The following is a 14,320-nucleotide window of genomic DNA, read 5'->3' as shown; positions in this document are numbered from 1 at the left end:
GACAATGCAAATGAAAACCACAATGGGATACTACTTCATATCTACAAGGATGGCTAAAGTTAAAAAAAGGGGGGGGGAGTAAAGAAAAAGAAAACAAGTTTTGATGGTGTTAATGAGGACAGAGAGAAAGTGAAATGTCCATATACTGTGCCCTGGGCTGGTATGATAGTAAGATGGTGCAGCCACTTTGGGAAACTGCCAGCTATTCCTCAAAATGTTAAATATAGAGTTCACATATGATCCAGCAATTCTAACTCCAGAGATATACCCTAGAAAAGTGAAAACATATGTTCACACAAAAACTTGTTAATGTGTAACTCATAATCGACCAAAAATGGAAAAACTCAAATGTCCACAAACTACTAAATAGATAAATACAAGGTGGTATATCCATATAAAGGAATGTTATTCAGCCATCAAAAGAAATGAATTACTGATACATGTTACTATATATATGATCCTTCTACACATTATGCTAAGTGAAAGAAGCCAGTGATAAAAGGCCACATATTCTGTGATTCCATTTATATGAAATGTCCAGAATAGGCCAGTCTACAGAAACAGAAAGTAGATTAATGGTTTCCAGGGTCTCAAGAGAGATGAGATTGGAAAATGATTGCCTATGGGTCCAGCATCTCTCTGTGGGATGAAGAAAATTTTGTTTGAGAGTATGAGATACTTAGTGTCCTTGACATAATTGGTAGAAGTAAATCTAACAGTTTCTATAATTCTAACAGTACCTGGGAGTACTGGTGATTGTCTCCTAAACTGTGTAGCCTTACACAGTTTTCTAATATGGCCTTAAATGGTGTATTAGAAAAAACACAATGCATGGTTTATTCAAAATAGAGCTCTTAAAAAATAATTCTTGAAAGTGTATATGTGATGGAAAAATTATCGGCAGTCATCTGGATCTACATACTAAGAGTATTTTAACTAAATCTTGGTGAGAAAGTGAGAAGAAACACAATTATGATAAATCAACATTCATAATAAAGTGAGTACATCTTATGTTTTTTAATATTGACATAGGAAATAAAAAGCAACAGATTGAAAAGCACCTAGTCCAAAAGCAAGGGAGATACACTTACTAATTTTAAAGCAGTTGCTGGAGACGCATGAACCGGAAGGGACTTTATCCAGGGATGGAAGCACTGGTTGACACCATTTTTGCAACCTCATTCTGACTTGCTAAGGAAGGAGCACCTGCAGGTGCCATTTTTAGTGCCTTTCCTCATGCCTGCTAGCACTGGAGGACATATTTTACCCACCCTGTACAGAGAGCTAGCTGCAACCAGGATGGGTAAGGATTTGGCATCTTGCCTCCCACCCCCACTTGTTCAGCATTTGATATGTAAACTGCAGGGCAGAGAGAGTGCCCTGAACCCTGCCCATGCCATGCAGCAGCCAAGGTGCAACTGGAAAAAGCAAATGACTTAAATTCTCTTTGCAGTAACCAAGTCTGAAATGCCCAGGCAGGTGCCCCCGGCCCTGACCTCCCCTGTGCAGTAGTGTGACCCTATCACAGCTGGCAGGCATGCACAGCCCACACAGAATGCTCTGGTGATCAGAGGATATTGCACTTCTGGCCCATGTAGAATAGCTCATACACAAGACAATTCCTTCAACAGTAAGAGAGGTCACTACTTCATCTAATACATAGGGACCAGCACAGGGTGACAAGCAAAATGAGACAGAGGAATATGTTCCAAACCAAAGAATAAGACAAAACCTGAAAAAGAACTTAATGAAATAGAGTTAAGTAATCTACTTGATAAAGACTTCAAAGTAATAGCCATAAAGATGCTCACTAATCTCAGGGGAAGAATGTATGAACACAGGAAGAACTGAAACAGGAAGTTAGGAAATGTAAGTACTAAACAATGAAGAAAACTACCAACAAAATGTAAAAGCAAGCTCCAGAATGGAAGAAGATACTTATAAAATGATATCTCTAATAAGGGGTTGATATCCAAAATATATAAAGAACACATACCATTCAATAACAAATTCAACAACAAAAACAATTAATAAAGGGCCAGAGGACTTGAATAAACATTTCTCCAGAGAAGACATACGGATGGCCAAAAGACAGGAGAAGATGGTCAGCATCACTCATCATCAGTGAAATGCAAATCAAAACCACAATGAGCTACCACCACGCTCTTGCTGGAATGGCTAGTAAAAAAAAAAAAAAAAAAAAAAAAAAAAAAAAAAAAAAAGGACAAGAATGACAAGTGTTGGAGAAGATATGGAGAAAAGGGAGCTCTCATGCACTGTTGGTGGGACTGTAAATCGGTGCAGCCACTATGGAAAACAGCATGGAGTTTCCTCACAAAATTAAAAATAGAATTACCATATGATCCAGTAATTCCACTTCTGGGTATTTACCCAAAGAAATCAAAACACTAATTTGAAAAGATACAGGTAACCTGACATTCATTTCAGTATTCTTTACAATAGCCAAGATATGGAAGTAACCCAAGTATCTATCAATACATGAATGGAGATATATTTATATATATAAAACAATATTACTCAGCCATAAATAGGAATGAAATATCACTATTTGTGACAACATGGATGGACCCAGAGGTATTATGCTAAGTGAAATAAGCCAGACAAAGGCAAATACCATATGATTTCACTTACATGTGAAATCTTAAAAACCACAGAAATGGACCAAAAAATAGACTCTTAAACACAGAGAACAAACTAATGATTTGCAGAGGGGAGGTGGGTGGGGGGATGGACAGGTGAAGTAGATGAAGGAGATTAAGAGGTACAAACTTCCAGTTATAAAATAAATGTGATGAGGATGAAAAGTATAGCTTAAGAAATATAGTCAATAATATTGAAATAATGTACGGTGACAGATGGTGACAACATTTATTGTGGTAAGCACTGAGTAATATATAGAACTGCTGAATTAAGATGTTGCAATCTGACGGCAATAGAACACTGTCAAGTCAATTATGCATCAATAATAAAGATAAATAAAAATTAAAAACAAAAACAAGAAATAGAAGCAGAAAAGTATCTCAACATATCATTTATGAAAAGCCAAGGCTAATATTACTTACCATGGTGAAACACTAAAAGCTCTTCCTCTAGATCAGGAATAAGGCAAAAATCCCCATTCTCACCACTTCTATTCAACATGATATTAGAAGTAAAATCCAAAGCAAGTATGTAAGAAGGAGAGACAAAATGTATCTCCTATAAAGGAAAGGGAGAAATAAAATTATATATTTGTAGACTACAGGATCTTTATGCAAGTTGGTACAGCCACTTTGGAAAACACTGTGGAGTTCCCTCAAAAGTTAAAAATAGAGCTACCCAACAATTGCACTACTCGGTATTTACCCCAAAGATACAGATGTAGTGAAGAGAAGGGCCATATGCACCCCAATGTTCATAACAGGATTGTCCACAATAGCTAAATTGTGGAAGGAGCCGAGATGCCCTTCAACAGATGAATGGATTAAGATGTGGTCCATATATACAATGGAATATTACTCAGCCATCACAAAGAACAATTACCCAACATTTGCACAACATGGACGACGGGACTGGAGGAGATTATGCTAAGTGAAATAAGTTAAGCAGAGAAAGGACAGTTATCGTATGCTTTCACTCATTTATGGAAAATAAGAAATAGCAGGGAGATTGGTAGGAGAAGGATGGGAAGAATAAAGGGGGAGTAAACACAAGGGGGAATGAACCACAAGAGACTATGGACTCTGGGAAACAAACTGAGGGCTTCAGAGAGGAGGGGGTGGGGGATTGGGATAGGCTGGTGATGGGTATTAAGGAGGGCACATATTGCATGGAGCACTGGGTGTTATACGCAAACAATGAATCATGGAACACTACATCAAAAACTAAGGGTGTACTGTATGGTGACTAACATAACATAATAAAAAATTTTAAAAAGTCATAAAGATTTCATCAAAACCACTTCTGGAACTAATAAATTCAGCAAAGTTGCAGGACACAAAAGCAAAAAAAAAAATCAAACAAACAAACAAACACAGTTGCACTGTTGTGGTAAGTACTGGGTAATGTATGTAAGTGTTAAATCACTAAATTTTATACCTGAAACTAATATTACACTGTATGTTACGTAACTGGAATTTCAATAAAAACTAAAAAGAAAAATCATCTGCATTTCTATATACTAACAATAACAGTCCAAAACAGAAATTAAGAAATCATCTTTTTTTTTAAAGATTTTATTTATTCATTTGACAGAGAGAGAGACAGCCAGTGAGAGAGGGAACACAAGCAGGGGGAGTGGGAGAGGAAGAAGCAGGCTCCCAGTGGAAAAGCCTGATGTGGGGCTCGATCCCAGAACGCCGGGATCACGCCCTGAGCCGAAGGCAGATGCTTAATGACTGAGCCACCCAGGCGCCCCAAGAAATCATCTTCATTTACAATAGCATAAAAAGAAAACAACTTAGGAATAAATCTAAGCAAGGAGGTGACAAGCTTGTACACTGAAAACTATAAACATTGACAAAGAAATTGGATACACAAATAAATGTAAGTATATCCTGCACATTCATGGAATTGAAGACTTAATATTGTTAAGATGTCCACATAACTAAAAGTAAACTACATATTCAATGCAATATTCATGCTATGTGAATTTAGCAAACTTGCTACAACCAATCTAGAAAAAAAAATTAAAGGAAAAAATTTTACAATAGTTCTAAACTGTCATAAAAATGAAGAAACGTCTAACAAAAAATGACACAAGACCTTTCCTCTCAATACTAAAACACATAACTGAGAGAAATTAAGTGAAGAGATTTCACCACACACAAAATTTAAAATAGATCATATTCCCAAATGTAAAAGCTAAAATATTTAGGCATCTAGTTTATAATGGAATATGTTCATGATTTTCAGAGGGATGAGTTCTTAAAACAGAATTGTCTTTAACCATATATTAAAAAAAAAAAAACTTGACATCATTAAAGAACTTCTGTTTACTAAAATATGCCACTAAGAAAGTGAAAAGGCAAGTCATCGAAAAGATTAAATCATTGCAAACATATATCCAACTAAGGATTTTATTATACATTATACAAGAAAACTTGTGTAAGTCAATAAAATAATACGCATGATCCAACTAACAACTGAGCAAACAATTTGAATAGACACTTCATGAAAAAGATTTCCAAATAAAAGGCAGAAACAGAGCCATAAATACAGCGAGCAAACACAGTTGCCAGAGGGGAGGAGGATGGGGGGATGGGCAAAATGGGTGAATGGGGAATGGGAGACAGAGGCTTCCAGTTGTGGAATGAAAAAGTCATGGGGATGGAAGGTATAGCATAGGGAATATAGTCAATGGTATTGTAACTACACTTGTGGTGAGCATAGCATAACATATAGACTAGCAAAACCGTGATACTATACACCTGAAACTAATGTAACATTGTATGCCAATTATATTCAAATAAAAATAAATAAAAATTTTGAGCAAAAAAAATTTCCACATGAAAAATGTATTCACAATCATCACTTATCAGGAATATGCAAATTAAAGCACAGATACACATCCAGCAGAATGGCTAAAATACATATGTATATATTTTTTTTAAAAAATCTACTTTAGAGAGAGAGAGTGCATAGGGAAAGAGGGAGATGCACATGTGGCTCGACTTCACGATGCTGAGATCATGACCTGAGCCAAAACCAAGAGTTGGACGCTTAGCTGACTGCACCACCCCAGAGCCCCTAAAATACATATATTTTAAAGATGGAAAATTACAAGTGTGGAAGAGGAAACTCTCTTACAATGCTGGGAGATTGTAAATTAGTACAATCACATCTGAAGAATGTCTGACAGTTTCTAACACTAAATCTGCATCTACTCTAGGATTAAAAAGTCCCACTTAATAAAACATCCAACAGAAATGAGTGTTATGTCCTTCAATAAACATGTATAGGAATGCTCATAACAGCTGTATTTCTTTTTTCCAAAAATGAGAAACCACCCAAAAGTTCAACAGGGTCATGTGTAAGTAAATTATGGTATGTTCATAGAATGGAAGCAACAATACATCTCATTGGCAATAAAAATGTACAAATACTGATACACATAATGGTTTGGATAAATTTCACATAGTGTCAAGTAATCAAATATATAGAGTGCATGTATCATATAATCCCATTTTGATGAAGTTCAAAATTAATTAAAAGTGATAGAAGTCATTTAAAAAAAAGGTTAACTACAGGGATTCCTGAGAGGGTGGCATGAAGTTGCCTCTTTGATGTTCTATTTCTCCATTTGATTAGAAGTTTACATAAGTAAAAATTCAATTGATTGTAAATTTACATTAAAAATAAATATTTCAAACACTTGCATCATACAATGTCTTTGAAATCTAGAGAACTTCTGTATATTAATAATGAAAACATAAACACTCAGTATATAAAGTGACAACATGAACATGAAATCTTCAGAATACGTAACTAATAAAAATCTTTTTTTTACTTTGTGCAATAAATCTTTAAAAATGTTCATTCACAACTGTGATAAGGCAAACACAAATTAAGATACCAAGGTATCATTTTTACCCATCGCATTTGTAAAATTAAAATTAAATAACAATAATGGCTGATATTATCCAGTGTTGAGAAGAGTGTGAAATTAGTGCCATGTATATTACTCATGGAAGCATAAGGCAGCATAGCTACTTTGGGAGAAAAAATATTCTGTCAACATCTGCCTCAGAAATTTCACTTTCAGGTCTCTATCCCTTATAAATAATAAACGTCTAAAGACCTATGAACAAAATTCAAAATTCAACATTGTTTAATACAGCACTATTGGTAAGAATAATAAAATAGATGATCTACATGCTATCAACAGAGTACTTCATCATAGCATACCCATGTTTTTAAAAGTATCATGTATCAGCTGAAAAGGAGTTAGAGCTATGTGTACTACATGGAAGAACATCCATGAATCTCTTCTCTCTTCCTCTTTCCCCATCCCACACAGTGGTATAGGGGTAGCAGTGAAAGAAAAGAGAGATTTTTGCTTTTACATGTTCTTATAATTTGGAAAAAGAAAATCTAAAGTCAAAAATTCTGATTAGAAAAGGTGTTCCATATGGAGAAAGTCATGAATGAAAGCAAAGGTGTACTGTTTTTGGCAAGGCACCTGCAGCCAAACTTTGCTTAATGTTTCATTATCCTCTCATCAGCTGGAATGCTTCAGTGTTGGGAACACAATTCCCAATATAACCCAGCTGACATTATTCCAACTATCTTATCTTTTTTTCTTCTCTTTCCTAGCCATTGGCTTTTACCCTCACATCCCACTATCACCCCCAAACACACATATTTCTGTGTTCAATAATTTCTGGCAAAAGGTTGTGATTACATTTTTAATGATTCCCTTTGACTGCAAGGGATTTGACTGCAAGTATCTGAATCCCTAAATCACTAAACACCAAATTTCCTAACAACGGCCAGTGCAACCAAGGGGTTCCATCAAATTTATTTAGTCTTGGTTCTATAGTGTCTAGGATGGCTCTATTTTGTTAGCATTCTAGGCATGTGTGACCGAAAGACCTGACTTTACAGACAGGTGTGTAATCAGACAGAAGATCCGTTCCACTGAAAGCCTTTTTTTTCATACTCCTGTCATCTGTACCCACTTGCAAAATCACTATTTAATGGCAATTACGGTATTTTACAGTGATGTATCACACTGCATATATAATAACATACCAATTATATAATTTAAGTGATACATTTAACAAAGGTTTTAAGAATATATGACTAGTTAAAGTTAACAGTGTCTCCGTTTTGGTGCTGGATGATTGTTTTCTTCATGTTCTTCATCTTTCTAAATTTCAGCAATAAGTATTATCTTTGTAATCAGAAAATAAATTTAAAACATTAAAACTTAAATAGTAAAATACTTCTTGCAAACCAAATCCTTTACTGAAAACTCATTTTTCATAAATCTGAGGTTTGATGTACACATAACAACTATTACTCTCAAAAAAAGTTACATGGGTTATAATTAAGTGGAATTTTTATCTGAAATTTAGTAAATGTAAATTAATAATAACTAAGTTGCAGAAAAAGAACAAATTCCAAACATTAAATTTTTCATATAAAATAGTCCTAGGACCTGTGGATATGCATAACCACACTATGTCACAGAAAGTTCAAGTATTTATCATAAATATAAGAGTTCACTGTAGCGAATTTGAAGCTATCAATAAGTGAAAAGAAAGTCCCAACTATAAAAGTCAACAATTATGAAGACTGTTGCTTTCACCTTTAATCTAGTGGCTTATAGTTTTACTTTTCTGGGTAAAAAGATTTTGTCATATTTTAAATGTACTTCAGTATCTTTTTCCCTTTATTACATATTCATTTTCTCAGATTAATGCATCTTTTTGAAAACATAATTTTAACAAAATAATATTTACATTTTGGGATTCTTCATATTATTTCTTGTTATTTACAGTTGTTAAGCACATTTCTATTGACGTACATAAATTTTATTGTTTTATTTAAACTGGAATTTATCTAGTTTAAAATTAATTTTCTTTTACAAAACTTTTATTCTTGTTGAATTGCCTAAATAAAGATATTCAGTTTATAGAGGAGGCATAAACTATGATGAGATAAAGAAAACTCAATAGTATATAAACTTTACTATGTCTCTTAATTGCTAAAAATATTGCTGTGTGTGCTGTAGAACTGTAGGATTTGGGTCAACAGCAGCTATCGCGAGCCCCCACATTCCTCATGGGACTATCACCACCTATTTCATCACATACAGAAGCACCTTCCAGCCATTGCTCATATGAATGAATAAAAAATATAAACACACATACACTCCCTGGAATGCTAATTCTTTTATCTCAGAGAAATAAGTTCTTTTTACTCAATTTGATAGAATAAAAGAGGGAGTCACCTGCATGCATAAATAACCTTTTTATCATTCTATTTTTATCTTTAAGAGCAGTCCGTGCCCATATTTCCACAGCTAGTACAGAAGATGAGAAATGTGTTATACACAATATGCTGGACAGAAATGTAATGTAGACGGGCATTCAGGAAACTTACATAAGGGTCAACAATCTAGCAATAAGCTCAAAGTGAAATGATCCTTCCTCCATCCAAAGTGATCCTTCCTCCAGCCACATGCACAGGGTAGAGCCCCACAAGAGTTATGGTGATAGAGAAGGGGCACAGGGTTACTATAGCAGCCTAAATATCTACATAGGGCGATTTCCCATATGAAGGAAAACCTCTACAGATCCTAATGCCTGTTCCACGGAATCTTAAATTCTACATTTGAGGTTTTTTCCTGAAGACTTTAATTAAAAAAAAAAAAAAGCTAGTATGGCAGGGAAAAGTAACCTACGTCTTGAGACTGAATGTAAAAATGAAGAGAGAAGGGAAAGACTGATTAATGGAAGATGGCGATGCATCAAGTTGAAGTTAAAGACCCCAGACCAGGTGACTTTATGCTCCAAAATATCTTGGCTACTTCATTATTGTCTTAAAGTTGGAAATTACTGAAGAAAAATGTTCAGTATCAGCTAAAGAGAAAGCAGTTTTTTCTAACTAATCAACAAGGATATATCCTAGAGAGAACTATTTCCTTTGAAATGGGAAGATTCTTGCATTTGGTGTGAAATATTTCATTCACTTCCAATGTTACTAATGCCCCTTGTTTAATTTCTTTGATCAAGGAGCCAGATCAAATGGATGAAAACCAAACAGAGGTGGTGAGAGACTTTGTCCTGGTAGGATTCTCACAGAACCCATCTATCGAGGCGGGATTATTTGTACTATTTCTTTTCTTCTTTGTGTCCAACTTGAGTAGGCGATGTCCTCATCATGGTCATAGTGGCCTCTGATAACTATCTGAATTCATCATCCATGTATTTCCTTCTTGGCAACCTGTCTTTCCTTGACTTTTGTTATTCAACAGGAACTACCCCTACACTTCTGGCTGACTTTCTTGATAATGACAAGCTCATTCGCTATGACTAATGCACTGTGCAGCTCTTCTTTTTGCATTTTGTCAGGGCCGCTGAGATGTTCCTGCTCACAGTGATGGTCTATAATTACTATGTTGCAGTTTGTCACCACCTGCACTATACCACTATCATGAGTTGAGGATTATGCTGTGTGTTGGTGGCTGCCTCCTGGATGCGAGGGTTTGTGCACTCTACTTGTCCAGAGGATTCTATCCGTCTGCCTTTTTGTGGACCAAATCAGGTGGACAACTTCTTCTGTGACGTTCCCCTGTCATCAAACTTGCCTGTGCAGACACATTTGTCATTGAATTGCTAATGGTATCTAACAGTCGGCTGATCTCTACCAGCTCCTTTGTGGTACTGGTTTCTTCCTACTCCACTATCCTGGTCAAGATTCGTTCCAAGGAGACAAAGTGAAATGCACTCTCCACCTGTGGCTCCCACCTCATGCTGGTAACACTCTTCTTTGAACCCTGTATTTTCATCTACGCTCATCCCTTCTCCACATTTTTCTGTGGACAAGATGGTGTCCATACTCTACACCATTATCACCCCTATGCCGTTTCCCCTCATCTGTACACTTTGGAACAAAGAGGTCAAGTCAGCCAAGCAGAAACTGTGGGACAGGAGTGGACTTACTTGGAAAAAAACAGGAGACATAAGCAGTTGAAGTGATTTTTTGAAGGCAGAGAAATCTGAGGTTAAAATAATCACTCTTCCACTAATGAGTTACGAGGTCATAGCCTACTTGTTTGATTTTCTTCCATTAAATCGTAACACTCCTATTTATGGCAGTGTAGTTAAACTTAGAAAAAACTCCTTTCATACTGAATTATTCTGTCTTCTGCCTTTTTCTTTTCTGAAGCATCTGTTTGCTCTTTTTCCATCAATTGTGTTCTTCCATTCTTCCATTCTACCTATCCATCTGATCAAACCTTATTCCATCCATTCTTTTCATTTAGTTTGATGCCACACACTGGTGCATCCAAACTCTCACCTCTCCACCTTGTCTTTGCTTTTATTGTCTCCTCAACTTTCACATTCTAACCAGATGTCTGCAATGAACTGTAGAAGGAGCATATATGTGTTTCTTACTCTCACAAAATATTTAGAGGGTTATCAGATGGATCAGAGTGAATACAACTTGTATAATTGTATAACAACAAACTAATGGGATATATTAGTTGGCTTCATCACTTCATCATACCACTACCATCTAGTAGTGCAATTCAGAGAGCAACTGCCTAATAGTGTGGGTTCAACTAACTGCCTTTGAATTACAAATCCAGCGAAACTTCTACAAGTCATTTAAGTTATCGCAGTCCTAGTTTCCTTAGCTGTAGCATGCAGAGAGTGATGCCTACCTCTCAGTGCCCTGGTGAGGGCTAAAAATGACAACAGATGGGAATAGTTTAGTTTGGTGCTTAAATAATAATAGGACTTCACTATTATTTATTCATTAGATTTTACAATGACAGAAATATAAAGATTGTGAAAATTTAAACTGGTTGATTTGCCTTAATGAAACAACAGGATGATCTACTATAACCAGTTTCGGGAGGATGCTAGAAAGTGTAGAGAAATGAGCCAAGACATTTCCATCTTTATCCATTTGGAGTACACTTGATATTGTTATCAACATTATCATAAAAAACAAACCATCATTCACATTTGTTATCCTCAGAATTATATTAAGACTAATTCATAGGCTTATGTACTCCTTACTATGATTTTATAATCAAAGATAGGAAAATTGGGGCGCCTGGGTGGCTCAACCATTAAGCATCTGCCTTTGGCTCAGGTCATGATCCCAGGGTCCTGGGATCGAGCCCTGCATCTGACTTCCTGCTCAGCGGGAAGCCTGCTTCTCCCTCTCACACTCCCCTTGCTTGTGTTCTCTCTCTCGCTGTCTCTGTCAAATAAATAAATAAAACCTTAAAAAATAATAAAAAATATTAAAAAATAAAAAAGATATGAAAATTGAATTGACATTCAAGAACTAACTAGACACTATATAAATGGACAATAAAGCATTTTTATTTTTGCTGACTTTAATTTTTGATTTTTTAAACCATTTATTCATTTTGAGAGAAAAGAGAGTACAGGAATGAGCACAAGTGGGAGGGGGAGAGGAAGTAGGAAAGAGAATCTCAAGAGGACTCCATGCAAGAGACAGAACCCATACTGGGGCTCGATCTCTGAACCCGAAGATTACCATCTGAGCGGAAACCAAGAGTCAGAGGCTTAACTGACTGCACCACCCAGGTTCCCCTATTTTTACTGATTTTTCAAGTAAGTGAATTATAGAAGCAATTTCAGCAATTAATTTGTATGATAAGACATATGCCAAGAATGTTAGGTAAATTCATTGAACACTGAAGTTTTGTCTATTATTCTTACATTCCCAAAGCTTTTTCAAATGCCTAAAATAAAATAGAGCCTCAGTAAAAACATGTTTGATAAATGAAGGAGGTTTTTATATGTTCTTTGATCAATGTGGTGAAGATTAAGGAAGAGAAATTTCAGAGCCGTTTTCTTTTCCCTTACTTGGAAAGGTAACTTGTAAATTTTTCATTGAGAACTAGGAAACACTGAGAGTTGCACAGAAGCAATATTCAATAATAAAAAAAAAAAGACACATTAAAACACCTATCCATATATACTACTGTCAGAGAAGTTAGATATCTCAAAATTAAACAGTTAAGTAAGTAATCAAATTCACAACACAAACAACTATAAATCATGTGATTTCATCTATCAATATTGACTATGGAATGAGAAAAGGCTATATTTGAATTATTAGTACTTTAAATAACAGTATTACCAAAAGAGGAGGTATTTGAGGGCCAAAATTCAGCAAAATTGAGGCAGTCATAATAACACAATCCAGTGTAGTTTTTGCTAGAGATACATATAGAGAGGCTAACAAGTGCTGCTAGAAATATCCCACTAATCAATGATATATGGAAAAAGTAATACTTGGGAATTTAAATAATTTGATAATTTGTAATAGAAGGAGAAGATAAAAATTAAGATAAAATCAGAGTTGTGAGAAAATGTAAAGAAACAGACATCACTCTAAATCCTATAGGATAAGTGAAAATATGAATCTAAGTATAAAGCTTTCTAGAAATTCAAGAAAACAGACATATTAAAAAAGGATTACTGCTGTGTATTTAAATACTCAATTGTTCCCCATACTAGCAATTTTAAATTGCTATTTTCTTATCCTTTTCAAAGACTGCTTTCACTTCAAAATAACATTAAACTCTATAAGAAACCTATCCAATGATTGATACATTTAAATCTCAAACCCATACCTTTTTTATAAAAATATTCTTTATTGCATTATGTTAGTCACCATAGAGTACATCCCTGGTTTTTCATGTAAAGTTCCATGATTCATTAGTTGCGTATAACACCCAGTGCACCGTGCAATATGTGCCCTCCTTACTATCCATCACCAGCCTATCTCATTCCCCCACCCCCCTCCGCTCTGAAGCCCTCAGTTTGCTTCTCAGAGTCCATAGTCTCTCATGCTTCATTCCCCCTTCTGATTACCCCCCTTCTTTATCCCTTTCTTCTCCGACCGATCTTCCTACTTCTTATGTTCCATAAATGAGTGAAACCATATGATAATCGTCTTTCTCTGCTTGACTTATTTCACTTAGCATTATCTCCTCCAGTGCCGTCCATATTGCAGCAAATGTTGAGAAATCATTCTTTTTGATAGTTGAGTAAAATTCCATTGTATATATGGACCACATCTTCTTAATGCAGTCATCTGTTGAAAGGCATCTTGGCTCCTTCCACAATTTAGCTATTGTGGACAATGCAGCTATGAACATTGGAGTGCAATGTATCTTTGGGGTACATACTCAGTAGTGCAATGGCTGGATCATAGGGTAGCTCAATTTTTAACTTTTTAAGGGACCACCACACTGTTTTTCAAAGTGGCTGTACCTACTTGCATTCCCAGCAACAATGTAGGAGGGATCCCCTTTCTCCACATCCTCTCCAAAAAGAGGATGCCTTGTCAATTTTTGCCATTCTAACTGGCATAAGGTGGTATCTCAGCATGGTTTTGATTTGAATTTCCCTGATGGCTAATGATTTTGAACATTTTTTCATGTGTCTGTTAGCCATTTGTATGTCTTCATTGGAAAAGTGTCTATTCATATCTTCTGCCCATTTTATGATTTGTTTATTTGTTTTTTGTGTATTGAGTTTGAGAAGTTCTTTGTAGATCTTGGATACCAGTCTTTTATCTGTAGTGTCATTTGCAAATA

The 14,320-nt window shown here is 35.5% G+C and overlaps 1 pseudogene; it reads left to right on the top strand.

The window, feature by feature from the left end:
- Window positions 1-9,752: 9,752 nt before the first annotated feature.
- On the top strand, window positions 9,753-10,701 carry LOC113249209 (olfactory receptor 4Q2-like; annotated as a pseudogene).
- The last annotated feature ends 3,619 nt before the right edge of the window (window positions 10,702-14,320 follow it).

Source organism: Ursus arctos, unplaced genomic scaffold (assembly GCF_023065955.2).
Source record: "Ursus arctos isolate Adak ecotype North America unplaced genomic scaffold, UrsArc2.0 scaffold_6, whole genome shotgun sequence".
Taxonomy (NCBI): Eukaryota; Metazoa; Chordata; class Mammalia; order Carnivora; family Ursidae; genus Ursus; species Ursus arctos.
Note: the sequence above shows the minus strand (reverse complement) of the source record. Positions and strands in the feature narration are given on the sequence as shown.